The following is a 15,143-nucleotide window of genomic DNA, read 5'->3' as shown; positions in this document are numbered from 1 at the left end:
TTTGTGTTAGGGTGAGGGTTAGGGTTAGGTTTAGGTTTTGCGTGATGGTGAGGTTTAGAGTTAGGGTTAGGTGGAGGGTTAGATTTAGGGTTAGGGTGATGGTAAGGGTTAGGGTGAGGGTTAGGGTGAGTTTGAGTGTTAGTGTTAGCATTAGTGTTAGGGTGAGTGTGAGGGTTAGGGTGAGGGTTACGGTTAGTGTTTGATAGGGTGAAGATTAAGGTTAGTGTGAGGGTTAGGGTTAGGTTTAGTGTGAGGATCAGTGTTAGGGGGAGGGTTAGGGTGAGGGTGAGTGTGAGGGTTTCAATTACGTAAGGGTTAGGGTTAAGGTTATGGTCTGGATTATGGTGAGGTTGCTGGTTAGGTTGAGGATTAGGTTTAGGGTGAAGGTTCGGGTGAGGGTTAGGGATAGGGTGATGGTGGGGGTTAGGTGTAGGTTTGGGATTAGGGTTAGGGTTAGGCTGAGGGTGAGGGGCAGGTGGACGGGGAGGTTTTGGGTTAGGTTATGGTTAGGTGCGGGCTAGGTTGAGGGTGTTAGGGAGAGGGTGAGGGTGAGGGTGAGGGTGAGGGTTAGAGATAACTTTAGGGTTTGGGTGAGGGTTAGCGCGAGGGTTAGTTTTAGGTTTTGAGTTACAGTGAGAGTGAGGGTTAGGGTTCAGTTTAGGGATAGGGTTAGGGTTAGGGTTAGGGTGACGTTTATGGTTAGGGTTAGGGTTAGGTTGAAGGTGAGAGTACGGGTTAGGGTGAAGTTGAGTGTTAGTGTTAGCATTAGGGTTAGGGTGAGAGTGAGGGTTAGGGTGAGGGTTAGGGTTAGAGTTAGGGATAAGTAGAGGATTAAGGTTAGTGTGAGGGTTAAGTTTAGGTTAACTGTGAGGATAAGTGTTAGGGTGAGGTTTAGGGTGAGGGTTTGCATTAGGGTGAGGGTTAGTGTTAGTGTTAGGGTGATGGTTAGGTTTATGGTTAGGGAGAGGGTGAGGGTTAGTGATTGGTTTCGGGTGAGGGTTAATGTTAGTTTGAAGATTAAGGTTAGGGTGAGGGCTAAGGTGAGGATGAGGGTTAGGGTGAGGGTGAGTGTGAGGGTTTCGTTTAGGTAAGGGTTAGATTTAAGGTTATGGTGAGTATTAGGGTGAGGGTGAGGGTTAGGTTGAGGATTAGGGATAGGGTGAGGGTTAGAGTGAGGGTTAGGGTGAGGGTTAGGGTTATGTTGAGGGTTAGGGTGAGGGTAAGGGTTAGGGTTAGGTTTAGGGTGAGGGTGAGGGTTAGTGATAGGGTAAGGGTGGGGGTTAAGGTTAGGGTGAGGTCTAGGGTGAGGGTGAGGGTTAGGATGAGGGTTAGTGTGAGGGGTAGTGTTACGGTTAGGTTGAGGATGAGGGTTAGGGGGAGGGGGAGAGGGAGGGTGAGGGTTAGGCATAACGTTAGGGTTAGGGTTAGGGTTAGCGTGAGGGTTAGGTTTACGTTTAGAGTTAGGGTGAGGGTGATGGTTAGGTTTCCGATTAGGGATAGGGTTATCGTTAGGGTTAGGGTGAGGTTTGGGGATTAGGGTTAGGGTTAGGTTGAAGGTAAGGCTGAGGGTTAGGGTTAGGGTTAGGTTGAAGGTGAGGATGAGGGTTAAGGTTAGGGTTAGGTTCAGGGCTAAAGTGATGGTGAGTGTGAGGGTTTTGATAAGGTAAGTGTTAGGGTTAGTGTTAGGTTGAGGATTAAGGTGAGGGTGAGGTTTAGGTTGAGGGTTAGGATTAGGTTGAGGGTTAGGGTTAGGGTGAGGGTGAGGGCGAGGTTGAGGGTGAGGGTTAGGGTTATGTTTAGGGTGAGGATTAGGGTTAGGGTGAAGGTGAGGGTTCGGGTGAGTGTGAGTGTTCTGGAGATGGTGAAGGTTAAGTTGTGGGTGAGGATTAGGTTACAGAGCAGTGTTAGGGTGACAGATAGTGTTAGGGTGAGGGTGAGGGTTAGGATTAGGGTGAGTGTTAGGGTTAGGGTTAGGGTTAGGGTCAGTGTTAGGGTTAGGATTAGGGTGAGGTTGATGTTTCAGGTGAGTGTGAGTGTTCAGGTGAGGATGAGGGTTAGAGTCTGAGTGAGGGTTAGGTTTCGGCTGAGTGTTAAGGGGTTGGTGAGGGTTAGGGTTTAGGTTAGCGTTAGGTTTAGGGTGAGGGTTACGTTGAGGGTTAGGGTTAGGGTGAGTGTTAGGGTTAGGGTGAGTGTTAGGGTTAGGGTGATGTTTCAGTTGAGGTTGAGTTTTAGGTTTCCGGTGAGAATTAGGGTTAGGGTGAGGATTAGGGTTAGGGTTAGGGTTATGGTGAGTTTAAGGGATAGGGTGAGATTTACTGTGAGGTTGAGGGTTATGGTTATAGATTTGGTTATGGTTTTAGGGTGAGGGTGAGGCTTAGGGTTAGGGTTAGGTTTAGGGTGAGAGTTAGGGTTACGGTGAGGATGAGGGTGAAAGTTAGGGTTAGGGTTAGGGTTAGAGTTAGGGTGAGGGTGAGTGTAGGGTTAGAATTTGGATTAGGGATATGGATAGAGTTAGGGTGAGGGTGAGGTTTAGGGTTAGGATTAGAGTTAGGGTGAGAGTGAGGGTGAGGTTCAGTGTTAGGATTAGGGTTAGGCTTAGGTTTAGGGTGAGTGTTAGGGTTAGGTTTATGGTTAGGGTTAGGTTTAGGGTGAGTGTTATGTTTAGGGTTAGGGTGAGGTTGAGGGTTCGGGTGAGTGTGAGTGTTCGGGTGAGGGTGAGGGTTAGAGTGTGGGTGAGGGTTAGGTTTCGGCTGAGTGTTAGGTTGATGGTGAGGATTAGGATTAGATTTAGCGTTACGGTTAGGGAGAGAGTTACGCTGAGGGTTAGTGTTAGGTTGAGGTTAGTGTTAGTGTTAGTGTTAGTGTTAGTGTTAGGGTTAGGGTGAGGTTTAGGATTAGGGTGATATTTAGGGTGATGGTGAGGGTTAGTGTGAGGGTGATGGTTAGGGTTAGGGTTAGGGTGAGGGTTAGGTTTAGTATTAGGGTTAGGATAAGGGTTAGGGTGAGTGTAAGGGTGAGGGTGAGGTTTCGGGTGAGGTTTAGTTTTGGGTTTTGGTTGAGAGTTAGGGTTAGGGAGAGGATTAGGGTTAGGTTTAGGGTTAGGGTTAGGGTGAGTTTAACTGATAGGGTGAGGTTTAGGGTGAGGGTGAGGGTTACGGTTAGCATTAGGGTTGGGGTGAGGGTTAGGGTTAGGTGCGGGTTAAGGTGAGGTTTAGGGTTTGGGTGAGAGTGAGGGTGAGGGTTAGGGTTAGGTTTAGGGTTAGAGTTAGGGTGTGGGTCAGACTGAGGGTGAGAATTTGGATTAGGTTTAGGGATAGAATTAGGGTGAGGGTGAGGGTTAAGATTAGAGTTAGGGTGAGAGTGAGGGTTCAGTGTTAGGATTAGGGTTTGGGATAGGGTTAGGGTGAGGATATGGGTAAGTGTTAGGGTTAGGGTTAGGATTACTGTGAGTATAAGGGTTAGGGTGAGGGTTAGGGAGAGTTTGAGGTTTAGGGTTATTGTGTGGGTTAGGGTTAGGGTTAAGGTAAGGGTTAGGGTTAGCATGAGGGTTAGGGTGAGGGTTAGGGTTAGGTTTAGGATTAGGGTGAGGGTGAGGGTTAGTGTTAGGGTTAGGGTGAGGGTTAAGGTTAGGATGAAGGCTAGAGTGAGGGTGTTGGTTAGGGTGAGGGTGAGTGTGAGGGTGAGTGTTTCGGTTAGGTAAGGTTTAGGGTTAGGGTTATGATGAAGATTAGGGTGAGGGTGAGGTTTAGGTTGAGAGTTAGGTTGAGGTTGAGGGTTAGGGTAAGTTTTATGGTGAGTTTTGGGGTTAGGGTGTTGTTTAGTGTGAAGGTGTGGTTTAGTTTGAGTTTTAGGGTTAGGGTTAGGGTTATTGTATGGTTTAGGGTTAGGGTTAGGGTGAGGGGAGGGTAGGTTTAGCGTTTTGGTTAGTGTGATGCTGGGGGTGAGGGGTAGGTTTAGGATTAGGTTTGGGTTAGGCTGAGGGCTAGGGTGAGGTTGTGGGTGAGGGTTTCTGTTAGGTAAGGTTTATGGTTTTTGTCAGGGTGAGGATTAGGTTGAAGGTGAGGGTTAGGTTTGGGGTGAGTGTTAGGGTTACCGTTTTGGTTTAGGATGAGAGTGAGTGTTAGGGTGAGCGTTAGTGTTCGGGTGAGGTTGAGCATTAGGGTGTGGGTGAGGGTTAGGTTTAGGGAGAGGTTTAGGTTGTCGGTGAGGATTAGGTTAACTGTGAGGGTGAGGGTTAGATTTAGGGTGAGAATTAGGATTAGGGTTAAGGTTAGGGTGAGGTTTAGGGTGAGGTTAGGGTTAGGGTTAGGGTGAGGGTTAGGATTAGTTTGAGGGTTAGGGTTAGGGTTAGGTTGAGTGTAAGGGCCAGCGTGAGGGATAGGGTGAGGGTAAGGGTTAGGGTGAGAGTTAGGGTGAGGGTAAGGTTTAGGGTTAGCATTAGGTTTAGGGTGAGGGTAAAATTGAGGGTTAGGGTTTGGGTTAGATTTAGGGTAATTGTGAGGGTTAGGGTGAGGGTTAGGGTTAGGTTTAGGCTGAGGGTGAGGGTGAGGGTTAGGTTGTGGGTGAGGGTTAGTTTTCGGCTGAGTGTTATGGTGATGATGAGGGTTAGGGTGAGGGTGAGCGTTAGGTTTATGGTTAGTGTTAGGGTGAGATTTACTGTTAGGATTAGTGTTAGGGTGTGGCTTAGGGTGAGGGTTAGGATTACAGTTAGGGTCAGGTTTAGGGTTAGTGTGAGGGGTAGGGTTAGAGTTATGGTTAGGGTTAGTTTTAGGATAAGGGTGAGGGTGAGGGTTAGGTTGAGGGTGAGGGTGAGTGTTAGGTTTAGTGTTAGGGTAAGGGTGATGTTTACGGTGAGTGTTAGGTTTAGGGTGAGTGTTAGGTTCAGGGTTAGGGTGATGGTTAGGTTTAGGGTGTTATTTAGGGTGAGGGTGAATATTAGGGTGAGGGTGATGGTTACTGTTAGGGTTAGGGTTAAGGTTAGGGTGAGGGATAGGTATAGGATTAGGGTTAGGGTTAGGGTTAAGGTGATTGTAAGATTTCGGTTGATGTTTCGGGTTACCTTGAGTGTTAGGGTTTGGGTGAGGGTTAGCATTAGAGTGCATATTAGGGTTAGGTTTAGGGTCAGGGTTTTAGTGAGTTTATGGGTTAGGGTGAGGTTTATGGTGAGGGTTAGGGTTAGGATTAGCGAGAGGGTTAGGGTGAGGGTTAGGGTAAAGGTTTGGGTTAGCGTTAGGGTGAGGGTTAGGGTGAGGGTTAGGGTTATGATGAGGGTTATATTTAGGGTTAAGGTGAGGGTTAGGGTGAGAGTACTTCTTAGGGTGAAGGTGAGGGTCAGGGTGAGGGTGAGGTTAAGTGTGAGTTTTAAGGTGACGGTGAGGTTGAGGGTGACGGTGAGGGTTAGGTTTAGGGTTAGGTTTAGGGTGAGGGTGAGGGTTAGGTTTAGGATTGGGGTTAGGGTTAGGTTTAGGCTGAGGGTTAGGGTGAGGGTGAGGTTTAGGGTGCGGTTGAGGGTGATGGTGATTGTTAGGGTTAGGATTATTTTTAGGGTGAATTTTAGGGTTAGGGTGAGGTTTAGGGTGAGGGATAAGGTGAGGGTTAGGGTTAGTATGAGGGTGAGGGTTAGAATCAGTTTTAGGGAGAGCGGTAGGGTGAGGGTTAGGGTTAGGGTTAGTGTGAGGATTAGTGTTAGGTTTAGGGTTATGTTGAGGGTAAGGGTTGGGGTGAGGTTTAGGTTAGGTTGAGTGTTAGGGTTAGTGTTAGGTTTAGGCTGAGGGTTAGGGTGAGTGGTAGGGTTACTGGGAGGGTTAAGGTTAGTGTGAGGGTAGGGAGAGGGTGAAGGTGAGCGTGAGGGTGAGGGTGAGGGTGAGGGTTTTGTTTAGGTTAGGGTTAGGGTTAGGGTTATTCTGAGGATAAGGGTGAGGGTGAGGGTTAGTTTAAGGTTTAGGATTAGGGTGAGTTTTAGGGTTAGGTTTAGGGTGATGGTTATGGTTAGGGTGATGTTTAGGGGGAGAGGGAGCATTAGAGTGAGGGTGCGGGTTTGGGTGAGGGTGAAGGTTAGGGTTAGGATTAAGGTGAAGGTTATGATTAGGGTTAGGGTTAGGGTGAGGTTTAGTGTGAGGGGTAGGGTTCGGGTTAGCGTGAGGGTTAGTGTTAGTGTGAGGATTAGGGTTAGGTTTATGGTTAGTGTGAGGATAAGGGTTAGGGTGAGGGTTAGGTTGAGGCTGACGGTTAGGGTTAGCGTTAGTGTTAGGGTGAGCATTAGGGTGAGTTTTAGGGTTAGGGTGAGTGTTAGGGTTAGGGATAGGGTTAGAGTTAGGGTGAGGGTGAGAGTAAAGGTGAGGGTTAGGTGTAGGGTTAATGTCGCGACCACCTCGACCAGCAAGGAAGACACGACCTGGGATTTTTATTAATGCGGTTTATTCAGGACCTTGTTACATGCTTCTCTCCTGCTTCTCTCCTGCCTGCTTCTTCCCGCTTCTCTCCGCCCCCTGCACCCGCGCTCCGGCTATAAGCCTCCTGGATGGCCAATCCCTAAGCGCCACGTGGCATATACCGATAGGGTCGCAAACACGGAAGCAAACTAGGAGCCAAGTCATAGCCATATAAGGAGTTGTTTTTACAGAGAGCACTCGTCACCGGGAAGATGGAAAGTGGAAGCCAGCGCCATCTTACCAAGGAGTTAGAATGTTGCTGTTGCGGCCGCTCCTTACGGCCACGCTGTCTTTGGTCGCGGCTCCCGCAGCTCTCCACAGCTCCCCTTTTTTTGTTTTATTAAGCAAAGGTAAGAGTAGAGGTTGGGCCTCTGTCTAAAACATTAATGAGAGGACCTTGCACTGGTCTTCGCCTGAGGGGCGCCTTCCCCAGTGATGACCAGGCCCGTCCGATGCCTTTTTGCAGAGGTGGGATCTAGGGCATCAACCCAGTTGCAACCCAACATGCTCTTCTTGGGCTCACACCAGGGAGTGATTACCAAGTGCAGTGCGTTTGCCTCGCACCCTGTGCTATTCCTTTAACGTGGCAAACCACGCGTAGGGGGACTGTCCGGCCTCAATGGCAGTGAAGGCCTGGACCACCGCAGCCATACTCCTGCCCTGCAAGCTCCTAATCCGGCATATGCACCACAGGCACAGCAAGATCACCAATGCCAGGATACCAATAAGGGAGCCCATTCCCGCCCACTCCTTCAAATGATCCACAGCTGTCAAAATCGAGGAGGCAACATCTTGTAACAGGGCATCATCCATCCGGGTAGAGTTTATCGCGACAATGGCCGATCGTAGCTGCAACATCAATTGTTCGAATTCCCCCGTCCAGTTGCCTAAAAGATAACTTGACAGTTGTTTAGACAAATTTGCTGCTTGGGTAGAGTTATAATACTGAATAGCAGTAATACAAAGCCCTTCATATTTTTGAACACATCCCAGCTGAGCCAACTGCCACAGGATATCAACCTGCTCCTGCACAATGTCAACCCTTTGATATAACAGCATCAGTCCTCCTTTTAATTGTGCATTGGCCGCTTGTTGTAAATCCATAGCTCTAGCTGTAGTAGCCGACAAGTTATTTAAAGTCTGAGCCGTCTGCACAGTATGTGACATGGCGACAGCGGCAGCCGTCGCACCCGCAGCAGCCACAGCTATAGCAGTTACAATGGCCGCAGTGATGCCAAAATCTCTCTTATGCCTAAACAAGGTTACAGCTTGAGAAGCATCTACTGGCACAGGCACCCAACATGGGATCCGTGCAACTATAGCTAACGGATACTGAGAACTCCAGCAGGTAGCATAATAGCAGGTTTCATTAGTGCAAGAACATACATCATCTGAGCATACAGAGGTGTTGTTAATTACCAAAAACAACAAAAGGGGAAACCACACACACGGGTATAGGCTGATAGCTAAATACCGTATAATTCTTACTAAAATGACAATTGGCACCCACAGTACGGGCAGTACTAGTCAAATTGCAAGTCATGTTTGCTATAAAAAAGTGACCTCCTTGCAGCATAACTATAGGTTCGGCCTGCAAGCAACTTCCATTAAGACCACATAACAGCCAATTATTAAAGGGATTAATTCCAGCCCAGTATTGTACACTAGCATTGGACAAAACACTAGGGGAGAATGAAAAACGCTCAGACTCATCAGCCCAAACAGCGCGTTGTGATTGGCAACCTGTCCAAGGCCAAGCCTCCCCCATACGGTCAGGCTAGCAAAAAGGGGCCCATTTAGGTTGCTTTACAATCCACAGGTCAGTACTTAACTTTAAGCTTTCATAATATCTGCCTAAGACAGTACTAACAAATCCAGTAGCATTTGCCCAAACCTCAGTTGATCCCGGATTCCCATACCAATATCTAAAATAAGCGGCGGGGGAACGAGTCAAGGCCATGCAACTACCATTAAGGGTCACATCACTTAAGCAAAAGCATAGCGTGCCCATCAAGCTAATATTTCTAGCTTCATCTATCCCTGCTATTTGTTTATCCTCTGGGGAAAAGGGAAGGTTAAGAGTCTTATTTGTAGTGAAAAATCTAGGGAAAAGAGAGGCGTCATGTCTCACGGGCATGGGCCTCGGGAATGCAGACAGTATCCCCCATCTCGCTACCGTCTAGCCCTGTTGGATCATCAGGAGCTGTATGATCAGCAACGCAATCTTTTGTTTCTTCCGTGTTCCATTCATCTTGGACTCGCCGCACAAGTCGTTCGGGCACCCACACTGGATCCGAACGATTCTGAGGAAAAAACACAAACAGATCCTCATGCCCATACCAGCACGGGGTTAGGCCCGTTCCAGAGGCCCGTGAGCACATCTTTCCACAAAGCCGATCCTAAGGCCGAAGGAGTGGAACAGTTATGCCTATCCGCCGCTGAGCGTTATCCAAATTCAAAAAATTTAGGGTGAAAAGTGTCATGGCTATTCTTTGTCTTGCTGTAGCCATCAGGGGTCCAGCTCCCCCTTTTTATTTTATTAACATTTTCTTGATAGTACGATGAGTTCTTTCCACAATTCCTTGTCCTTGAGGGTTATAGGGCAGTCCATGCACCAGAGTAACACCCATTTGAGTGCAAAAGGAAACAAAGCACTGCCCAGTATAGGCCAGACCATTATCAGTTTTTAGCTGTTTTGGCATTCCCCAGGCCGCCCACGCTTCTAGGCAGTGAGATATTACATCAGTAGCCTTTTCCCCTGACAGGGGGGTGGCAAGTATAACACCCGAAAAGGTGTCAACAGAAACATGTAGATATTTTAAGCGGTCAAATTCTGGTACATGAGTTACATCCATTTGCCATACTTGTAAGGGTCTTAAACCACGTGGATTAACTCCAAACGTAGGGGGCTTATGGTAAATAATACATCGGGGACACTCCTTTACCACTTGACGTGCATCCACTCTGGAAAGGGAAAAGCGGCTTTGTAAAGTCCTGGCGTTTACATGAAATTTGGCATGAAAATCTTTTGCTAAGTCAACAGAAGAAGCATGGAGCGCCCACTCAGCACGAGTGTGTGCATCAGCCAGGGCATTACCCTTTGTCAGTGGTCCTGGGAGGCCCGTATGTGCTCGAATATGCATTGGAAAAAACGGTTCCTTGGGTTGCCATATAAGGGATTGTAGCAAGATAAAAGGAGCTAGAACAGAACTGGTAGCCTTTATTGTACCAACCGCTTCCAATATCTTTAAAGCATTTATTACATAGGCTGAATCTGATATTAAATTAAAGGCACAGGGGAAAGCTTTAAATACTTCAATTACAATCATCAACTCAACAATCTGTGGATTACCAGGGACAAATTGATGCTGCACGGGGTCTTGGTTACCTGGGACATATACCCCGCATCCCGTTTTGGAACCATCCGTAAAAATATTTATAGCCCCTCCAATAGGCTTTTGGGCAGTTACCTTTGGAAAAATCACTAGATGTTCCTTTACAAATCTCAGTAGGGGGTCTTTGGGCAAATGATTATCAATATCTCCTAGAAACATGCATCTCAAAATGGACCAATTGTCAATAGTGGCACATAAAGTCTGAACTTGGTAGGCATTGTAGGGAACAATGATGGAGTGTGGATAAATTCCAAAAAATTGTAAACTCTGTTGAACTCCTTGCAGAGCTAAGCCCGCCACTGCCTCAGGGTAATACTCCAGCACCTTTCGGGGGAAACATGAGAGTGTAACCACATCAACGGCCCCTCTTGCCAAAGTACCCCAGTTGGTTGGAACTCAGTGGGAAGAATGCATAAATCAAAGAGTTGGCCATCTTGTAGCCTGTTTAAACAGGCGGCACTTAAAGCCTCCTCCACCCTTTTGAGAGCAAATCGGGCGCTCTCAGTCAGGTCTCGTGGGGCGTTTAAATCTATATCTCCTTTTAACATATCAAAAAGGGTTTTAATTCATAATTTGGCAATTTCAAATACCCCCTTATCCAATTAATATCCCCCAACAATTTTTGAAAATCATTTAAAGTCTTTAAGTTATCTTTTCTCAGGGTTAATTTTTGGGGCATGATCGACCTGGGATGTATCTTAGCTCCCAGGTACTCCACCACACTGCCTGTTTGTATTTTTTCTGGTGCTGGATAAAGACCCTGTTCCCTTAAGGCAAAAACCAATTCTGCATAGGCCTTTTGTAACCCAGCTTCTTCCTTATGAGCTATCAAAATGTCATCCATATAATGGACCACCCTGAGTTTAGGATGCCGTTCTTTAACAGGAGCTATAGCCCTGCCGACAAACAGCTGACACATAGTGGGGCTGTTGGCCATACCCTGAGGCAGCACGACCCACTCATATCTTTGGTCAGGTTCTTCATGATTACAGGAGGGCACAGTAAAGGCAAAACGCTCACAATCCGCAGAATGCAAGGGGATAGAAAAGAAACAATCTTTTATATCTATTACCATAATAGGCCAATGGGCAGGGAGAGCGGAAAGCAAAGGTAACCCTCCTTGTACAGGGCCCATAATTTGCACTTGTGCGTTTATGGCACGCAAATCATGAAGTAATAGCCATTTACCCGACTTCTTTTTTATCACAAATATTAGAGTATTCCATGGTGAAACTGAGGGTCTCACATGGCCCAGGGCTACTTGTTCTTCTACCATTTTATGAGTGGCTAAAAGCTTTTTGGAGGATAGAGGCCACTGAGCTACCCATACCGGTTCCTCCGTCTTCCAGGTAATGGGAACTTGATTCTCAGCAGCCCCTATGAAAAACCCAGCCCATGTCTATCAAGTTTTTGGTGGACATCAATAGGCTCTTTACAGCCTTGCAAGTTTTTTCCCAGTCCATGCCCTGGGCAGTAGCCCATTTGTAACATCATTTCCTTTGAGGTAGGAAAATATTCATTACTAAGGCAAAACCCCATCTCTTTGAGTAAATCTCGACCCCACAGGGAGACAGGCAATTCTAAAACATAAGGCTGGATGTTTCCAGAGTGTCCCTCTCCATCCTTCCAGTTGAGGTGTCTTGCACTTATGTCAGGGGCTTTGGCATAGCCCAACCCTCTCAGGGTTTGTTCTGAGGCCTGTAATGTTCTGAGGCCACCCTCTCGGCCAATCCTTTTTGGCAATAATGCTATGATCGGCCCCTGTGTCTAACAGTCCTATAATCCTTTTTCCTTCAATCTCCAGCTTAAGCGTGGGTCTCTGGTCTAAATCCAGGGCTAGGTACACTGACTCAATTCCAGAGGAGCCAAAACCCTTTTTACCTCTCTCAGACTGTATGGCAGGAAATTTTTCATGTAGGCTAGGCAGGAGTAACAATTGGGCAATTCTGTCTCCAGGGGAAATTGCTACAATATCTTTTGGAGCTTCTACCATGATTTTAACTATACCTGTATAATCTGGGTCAATAACTGCTGGGTGAATTTTAAGCCCTCTAAGAGTAATGGAAAACCGGCCAAGTAGTAACCGCACTGTGCCCCGTTCTAGAGGACCTTGAAAATCTGACTCTATTAACTGAACGCCCGTTTGCGGGGTTAGTACGAGTCTGGTGCTGGTGCAGAGGTCCAGTCCCGCCGAGCCTGTAGTGGCTCTCCGCAGTTCTTGGGATGCCTCAGGGTAGGCCATCCTTCTTGGGAAATTTCCTCGTTTGGGCTGTCCATTGCCCCATACATTTGCTGGCCCTGGGGACAGGGGCCCCTGTGCCCGTTTTTTGGCTGCATGTTGTGTCCCAAGGCCTGGCCGTTAACATCTTTGAGCGATCTACATTCATTGGCCCATTGCTTTCCTTTATTACATCTGGGGCACAGCCCTGGCTGCTTACCCGTTGTAACTCCTCCAGCCCTTCCGGTTCCTTTTCTCTCTGGGCAATCTCTCTTAAAATGACCAGCCTTACCACACTTAAAACATACTCCAGATGTCACTCCAGAGCCCCCCCCCCCACCGCCTATTTGAATACTGGAGTACTGCGGCAGCAAGGCCTGCATTAGTTAGAGGTCCTCCCAGCTCCCTGCACACTTTCATCCATGCCTCCAACCCTCTATTTTTATACGGGGTAATGGTGGCTTTGCATTCTTTGGTGCTTTGCTCATAGACTAATTGTTTTATAAGAGGCATAGCCATGTCAGGATTCCCAAAAATTCTGCCTGCTGTTTCCACCATTCTGGCCACAAAATCTGAAAAAGGCTCGGTAGCCCCCTGCAGGATCTTGGTGAGATTGCCGCTAACTTCCCCCTTATTTGGTAGTGATTTCCATGCCTTAATGCAAATATCATTTATCTGTTGATACACTTCAGGGGGATATCCTATCTGAGCATTAGCAAAGCGACCTTATCCTAGGAGCATGTCTCTGTCCCAAGCCTGACGTCCGTTCGCTTGATTGATGGCTGCCTGTTTATTACAAAATTCCAGTAAAAATGCCCTCCAATCCAAGTATTGGCCTGGACTCAAACATGCCCGTGCTAGGCTTGCCCAATCAGAGGGGGTCATGCAATATCTGTTTATAGCTTCCACTTGAGCTACAGTAAAAGAGGCTGTAAGCCCATCCGTCCGAACAGATTCAGCCAGGGACTTAATTACTTTAAATTCTAGAGGCTCATGGAATCTCTGTTGATTATTGTCTTGAAAAACTGGGAAGGCGACTTCTGCTCGAGCAGTTCGCCAAGTGTCCAGGCAAAATGTGTGCCCATTGGCTCCATGTTGATATGGAGGAGGAGCTAAAGGGGTCTGACCGGAAGTTCTTTCTATGTCCTCATTAAGTGCAGGTTGGCTTAGCTTACGTTCCCCTTGTTTTATACGGCTCCTTTTCATCTGTTGAATAAGTGCTCTCATTTCTTCCTCCTCTAACTCGCTGGAACTCCCTCTTTCCAATTTTAGCTCAGACAGATCTGGGTATAGTCGCACCCTTTTGCCCTGTTCACTGTGTCCCTTTTCACTGATCGCCTTCTCTGACCTCTCCTCCTGTAACTGCTCCTGTGCTGACTGTCCATTTTCTATAATCTCACAGCAGCTCTGATCCTCCAGGCAGCCACTAATCAATCTCCAAATGGGGCGGACTCCTGCTTTAATGTGCCCTGTTCATAGGCAAAGTCCAAATCTCTGCCTAATTTTTCCCATGAGGCTATTGTAAGGCTCCCGGACACTATGAACCAAGGAGCTACAATGTTGCATTCTTCAAGGAACCTTCTTTAACTTCAGTCCTTTTGAGCGTAGTAGCTCTTCCAGGGCCAGAAAAATTGGATGTGACATCGCGGTGCCCATCATAGGTATTAAAAATTTTATTTTTTGTTACTTTCACTTTAGGCCTGTATTTTATTTCTTCCCGGGTTTCTGCTCTCTCTTTTATCTACAGAGAAGAGCCCCGTATTATGCCCGGTTTAATCGCGGATTCCCACTTCACCTGGGAACTTACCCCCCCTCTTGTTGCAGATTCTCCCTTTTCCTGGGAATTTACCAGTGCACCACCCTGACCGCAGAGAGTTCTGAATTCCCCGTACGGGCCGCCAGCTGTCGCGACCACCTCGACCAGCAAGGAAGACTCGACCCGGGATTCTTCCCAATGCAGTTTATTCAGGACCTTGTTACAAGCTTCTCTCCTGCTTCTCTCCTGCCCGCTTCTTCCCACTTCTCTCCGCACCCCCCCCGCCCCCCCCCCCCCCCCCCCGCGCTCCGGTTATAAGCCTCCTGCATGGCCAATCCCGAAGCGCCACGTGGCATATACCAATAGGTTCACAAACACGGAAGCAAACCAGGAGCAAAGTCATAGTTTTACAGAGAGCACTCGTCACCGGGAAGACGGAAGGCGAAGCCAGCGCCATCTTACCAAGGAGCTACAATGTTGCTTTTGTGGCCGCGCCTTACGGGCATGCCATCTTTGGTCACGGCTTCCGCAGCTCTCCACAGCTTAGGGTTAGGGTTAGGGTTAGTATGAGGATTAGGATTAGGCTTAGGGTTAGGGTTATAGTGAGCTTTAGAGTTAGAGTGAGGTTTAGGGTGAGGGTGAGGTTGAAGGTTGAAGCAATAGGGTAAGGGTGAGGATTAAGGCAAGGGTTAGGATTGGGGATAGGGTGAGGGTGAGGGTTAGGTTTAGGATTAGCGTTAGGGTTAGAGTTTTGGTGAGGCTGAAGGTGAGGGTTAGGTTTAGGATTAGATTTACAGTTCTTGTTAGGGTTAGGGTTAGGGTTAATTTGAGTGTGGGTGTGAGAGTTAGCATTAGAGTTATGGTTAGGATTAGGGTGAGGGAGGGGGTGAGGGTTAGGTTTAACATTAGGGTTAGGGTTTGTGTTAGGCTGAGGGTGAGGGTGAGGGTTAGGGTTAGGATGAGGGTTAGGGTGAGGGGTAGGGTTAGGGTGAGGGGTAGGGTTAGGGTTAGGGTGAGGGTTAGGGTGAGGGTTAGGGTTATGGTTAGGGTTAGGGTAAAAGTGAGGTTTAGAGTTAGTGTTAGGGTGAGGTTTAGGTTTAGGGTGAGGGCTATGGTGAGGGTGAGGTTTAGGCTGAGTGTGAGGGTGAGGGTGAGGGTAAGGGTTACGATTTCCGTTAGAGTTATGGTAATGCTGAGGGTGCCGGTGAGGGTGAGGGTGAAGGTTAGGGTGAGGGTTAGGGTTAGGTTGAGGATAAGGGTTAGGATTAGGGTAAGGGTTAGGGTTAGGCTGAGGGTGACAGGGAGGATGAGGGTGAAGGTTAAGGTTAGGGTTAGGGTTTGGG

The sequence above is a fragment of the Dipodomys merriami genome, unplaced genomic scaffold (assembly GCF_024711535.1).
Source record: "Dipodomys merriami isolate MVZ:Mamm:240054 unplaced genomic scaffold, mDipMer1.0.p SCAF_66, whole genome shotgun sequence".
Lineage (NCBI taxonomy): Eukaryota > Metazoa > Chordata > Mammalia > Rodentia > Heteromyidae > Dipodomys > Dipodomys merriami.
This window is presented reverse-complemented; position numbering follows the sequence as displayed.